This window comes from Paramisgurnus dabryanus, chromosome 23 (assembly GCF_030506205.2).
Source record: "Paramisgurnus dabryanus chromosome 23, PD_genome_1.1, whole genome shotgun sequence".
Taxonomy (NCBI): Eukaryota; Metazoa; Chordata; class Actinopteri; order Cypriniformes; family Cobitidae; genus Paramisgurnus; species Paramisgurnus dabryanus.
In genome coordinates, this window is record NC_133359.1 from 25,468,620 (window position 1) to 25,474,619 (window position 6,000).

Sequence of the window (6,000 nt, forward strand, 5' to 3'; positions counted from 1 at the left end):
CGTGATCAAACATTAGTAATACTACACACATTATTTAAAAATATTCTCGGGTACTTAATTGCTTGTGTATTTACTTATTATTGAATCGATATCGAAGCAAGTAAATCAATATTGAATTCAATCGAATTAAAACGAAGCCTCAAGAATCGAAATTGAATCGAATTGTGAAATTCCTAACAATACCCAGCCCTACTGACCAAAGCCATTTTTATAGGGACATACTAATTGAACACATTACACTTGCAAAGACCCATTTTGGTCACTGTGTCAATGAATCAAATGATAATGAATCTATATATACTCAATGAAACAAATCAAAGACAGCTAAAAAGTAGGTCATTAACGGAAATAACACAAAGAAAAAGAAAACCATCAAATGTTTGCTGGATACATCACAAACTTACACTGCTACTAACTTTGAGGCATAAAGCCCAAAGTTTTGAGCGCACGCAGTCCAGTCTTAACTGAATAGTTTGACCCAGACTGTAAACAAACATTATACTTTATATATTTTGAATAGATACTGGGTTTTATTTTCCTGACTTAAAGATATATTGTTTTGGTTATCGTCATAGAAAATCAATCAAATATGTTATAGATATCTAGTACATCTCGTAGACTCTCATTAGTTCATTTTTAATCAAAAGTGTCTTAAAATCTGGTTGGGGAAAATTTGGTATATATTATTCAAACACATTAACAGTTAAAACAGGTACAGATCAAGCGTATTGTTAACCTCTATGTTTTAAATAAGAAAAACACAACAACTGTTTAAATTGCACAGGATGGACCCAGGATTCCAGTGGCAATGAGGATCAGCTGATTACTCTGCAGCTCACACCCTGCGAGGCAGGCCCCACGGAGGGGCAGATGGAGCAGGCGGGACCAACGGAGGGGCAGGTGGAGCAGGCGGGACCAACAGAGGGGCAGGTGGAGCAGGCGGAACCAACAGAGGGGCAGGTGGAGCAGGCGAGCCTCACAGAGGGGCAGGTGAGCCCCACGGAGGGGCAGGTGGAGCAGGCGAGCCCCACGGAGGAGCAGGGGGAACCCACGGAGGGTCAGGTGGAGCAGCCGGAACCAACGGAGGGGCATGTGGAGCAGGCGGAACCCACAGATGGGCTTGTGGAGCAGGCGGAACCCACGGAGGCGCAGGTGGAGCAGGCGGAACCCACGGAGGGGCAGGTGGAGCAGGCGAGCCCCATGGAGGGGCAAGGTAATTAGAACAAATTTAAACAGTTAACATTTTAATGCATTTTATGAAGGATTGTTCCAGTGCACCTATACAGCCATTGTAGAGGTGGGAGGTGATACAAGAAACACCTGAAAATTCTCAGGCCAGCATCATGTCCAAATTTCAGTCAAAACCGTTCTATTTCATCATAAACAATCTGAAAACAGGACTTTAAGTGTAAAATACTGAACTTGTCCTTTAATACAAATACTGCCACACTTGTGCGATGTTGTGATCTTCAAATATTTTAAATAATAAGGTAAAGATTTATTTGGTATATGAGTAATTTTCTTTCTCCAAACCCACAGCTGTCTTCACAGGGTTAGCAAGGGGCACAGTCGCAAGTTGCAAAAAGAAAAAAAGTCAGGTATGTAAATAATGTTTGTCCGTCCTTCAGATGAGGCGTTTAACCGAGGTCCTGACTCTCTGTGGTCATTAAAAATCCCAGGGTGTCCTTTGAAAAGAGTAGGGGTGTAACCACTGTATAGATCAGTGGTTACACCCCTACTCTTTTCAAAGGACACCCTGGGATTTTTAATGACCACAGAGAGTCAGGACCTCGGTAATAAAATAAATGACTGGATTGCGCATAGAACGCTTAACGTAACAGCGTGAGGTGAAGCCAGCGCAGAGTTCGAGCCGCCATCTTGGTATACCCAACCGGCAGAGAGCGTCATTAACTTCCATTCAAAATCATGTTTTAAATTCACCCACTTTACAGCGTATCAGTCACGCAAGATTAATTTAAGGATACGTGTACGTAAATTAACTGTTAATTCTGGTGTTACTTGCAATGTTTATGTTTTAATCAGGCAGGAAAATGGTTTTATAAAAAACGTTAAGGTGAGTGTGTCTGCTGCATTCTGTTAATGACACGGGTATAAATAAAGTTTTTTTTTGACATTCAGCTACACTGTCAGCGTTATGCTGCCTTCACGTGCTATGGGAAAGATGATATTTTCCATTTGTGAACTGGTCGTTACCAGCGTGTTGTGTTCAAGTGCATTTTCCATTTGTGAACTAGAATTTACCAGTTTGCTGCGTTCAAGTGCATTTTCCATTTGTGAACTGGTATTTACCATTGCTTTTGTTGTCATTCAACCATTCACGACGTTGCTGCTGCTCTCTGCCATTTTGAAAAGGTCAAAGGTAATCTCATCTCGGCAACTCGGGCATCAAAATATTTTACGAGTTGCCCAGTGGAAAATACCACATGAGGGGTGTTCATGTGCATTTTCCAAGTGGGATTTTGGTATTTACCATAATTACGATAGCACGTGAAGGCAGCATTATTTCTCTAAATAAGTGTAGGTAACTTGTAAGTTTTGATAACATTTAAAAAACCAGCAAATTATTGCATACACATACGGTACAAAGTATGATTATTTATTTAGATTTCAGAATCAGCATGTTTGTCATACTAAATATGCTGCGGTCTGTCTGCTGATCTTATACAGTAATGAAGATGAATGTATAATAATAACTGATTAAAAACTAAAATGTACAACTTTCAGTAAATAACTATGTACATGCTTAGGACGTTTGTGTTGTTATAATGTACAGGGATACTTCAGATATAAAAACGAAGACTAGTAAAGTGATGTTTTATCATTAAAATCTGATAGCGTCCATTGATTTAATAGAATGTTTGGGTATTCCAACATGGCGGCGCGGTGGCTTCACAGCTGTGACGTCATGAGCAATCCAGTCATTTATATAGATCAGTGGGTGTAACCCCAGCATCCTGGCCAAATTTGCCACTTGGCCTCTGTCCATCATGCCCTCCTTATCATCCTCATGTGCATACTGATTGTCTTCGTCTGTCTCCTCTCCACCAGTAAGCTGGGACCTATTATGTTAATTGACCGTTCTATATTTTTATTATGATACTCCACTAGAGTAGCTTTGCATAATTTTTTTTTTTAAAAAGTCCTTATTAATCTTGAACTGGTCCTTTATGCAGACCCTGGCTGAAACAGATCGTTTCAGATGGAGTATTCTCAAAGCCTACTATGATTACTATTCTAATGAGCCTCCACGTAATGTAAAATGTGGAGCCAAATTAAACATTGTGTTTGCACACACATTAACTGAAAGAGAGGATGGTCTTTTCTTATATTTCAGGGGTGTCTAGACACATATTTATGTTGAAAAGACATTACAAAGTGCATTTTGTCTAATTATTGTTAATGTGTTTTTTTCTGAGTGGATATATGACTGGACTGTAATTTTATATCACACAGGAGGACCAAGGCATATGCCTGAAAGGAAAAGGCCACAAAAGAGTAAGTGCATGTAAATGCAATGATTAATACTTTGTTATACACTGCAACTTAACCCCTTATTTGCTTTATTTCAATTGCTATTTTTTTTTAACTACTACAACAGACAATAAGCGGTTGTCACACTTTTATTTATTTTATGAATCATTTAGCAAACACTTTTATCCAAAGTGACTTACAAATAAATACAATATTTACAATACATGCAGTCAAATCAACAACAGGGCAACAATATGTAAATGTTGTGTCCAGTCCAGCGTAGTACACCAGTGTAACCATGATTATTAAAGGAATAGTCTACTCATTTTCAATATTAAAATATGTTATTACCTTAAAGCTAGGATAGGTAATGTTTGAGAGCTAGCAAAATTAGAAAATGGCACCTCTTCTAAGCTACACCCCCCCTCGTTAGCACTCCGTCCAAAGCTACGCCCCCACAAACATGAACGCGCATCCACAGTCGGAGTCAGCTGCAGGTCACAGGAAAACCGAGTATTTCAACACATTATAGGCATCAACCAAACGACTTCATGTCTCATTCACCTGTAACTCAACTGATTTACACCGACAGAGAATCTAATGTTAGCATTGGGCTAATACTAGCTACAAAAATAGCTACGTTGCCTAACGTAACATTTATCATGGAAATAACAAATACCCCCGAAGCAAAACAAATTATTACCTGTTCAGCAGAAAGACCGCAACCTCGGCATCGCTTTTCAGGCCCTTCAGCTCCCTCAGTTGTCTCCACCGTTCAAATGCTCCACCGATGTTTACGCGAGTTTGTCCTCTGGCTTTATCCAGTACCTGTTTAGTTGCAGCCTTTTCTGCCTCAGATTTTCTTTTTCTAGGTTTTTTATTAGGGCGAGCAGTTACCACACTGTAAAAAATGCTTGTGAAATCTACAGTAATTAACTGTGTTCATGCACAGCAAATAACTGTCATAAAGTTCACAGTGGATTACAGTGCATTCAGTGTGAAATCACAGTAGTGTTTTTAAACTGTAAAAATCACAGTAAAAAGGTATGTGCTGTAGAAAATCACAGTAAATAAAATATCCTGCAAAGATTCACAGTAACCAGCAATGTACTGTAGAGACTCACAGTAACCAACATTGTACTGTAGAGACTCACAGTAGGGGTGAGCAGGGGCGAAAGTACAATTTTTCAGAAAAACTTAATTTTAAAAGATTTTAGACAGATATATTTTTGCTGTGATCAGAACTCAAGTGTAGACTATGAATTCCAGGTAAAATTTTGGAAACAAAATGGCCTTAGACTCTGTCAGCAGGGACGAAAGTAACACACAATAGCTCAAAAGCAGAACAGAACAAGATAGATTTTTGTGTTACACTTGTTTTTAGTAAATAAACATGACTATGATCTTGTTTATATGTATTTTTGGTTAAATTTTGGTTTCATCAAATGTTTCTAAAGCAACCTGACAGTACAAACTTGAATTGTTGAAAAAAACAAACATTTTTTACAGTTTGAACACAATAAAATTAAATCAAATAAAAAAATATAAATTTTCAACATAATGCAACAGTATTGGCACTAGGAGAAGAGTAACAAGTGTTACTTTCATCCCGACAGGAACTCCTGACATTTAAACCCGATTGACTTTTATTTTTAAAAACTCTGAGAAATCAAACTTCATGATGTGTTACAGCACATTTTACAGTAAATGTATTTAAGTCCAGTCAACAACAATTTTTGTTAGCAACATGCTGATGTCATGATACACAAAATAAATTGAAGAAAATTATTTCTTCAATAATCTTTGTTGGGAATACATTTTAAAGTACATTTATTATATTATATTTTAGTATTATGCTAGTAATGACAAATTAGATTTATTTTTTATTTCTTTAAAGGAGAAAGTCACTATGATTATTGTTTTGTCTACAATATGGTACACACATCATTCCATTAAATATGCTACCACACTGAAATAAATTGTAGGTTACACTTAATACTTATACAACTATAAATAAGTTTTCAAGTATGTCAACCAACTTTCACTAATTTGCAACTATATCTCAACTAACTGTCTAACTGTCCTTAGAGTATTAGTAGACTGTTAGGGTTAGGGAAGAGGTTAGGGTTAGTGGAATAAGTTGACATGCATCTGCAAAGATACTTATCACAATATCATCACAATAAAGTGTGAATAGATATTAAGCAGACAGTCTACTAATACGGTAAAGATTGGTAGGATAAATAGTTGCAAAGTTACTTATAATTAGTCAAATGTCTAAAGTGGACTATCGAAAAAAAGTGTTACCAAATTGTATTGGCTGACTCGTCATGTTGCTTTGAGTACAATTGGTTAATATGACTGTCATTCAGTAAACTGGCCAATGACTGCTGTGTGAGCACTGGTTTAGTTTGAACAAACTGAGGGTGCATCCCAATTCAGGGTCTGGATCCTTTTAAGGCCGCGGACTTTGAAGGCAAGGCTCAATATTTGAAGGCAGCAGCCTCT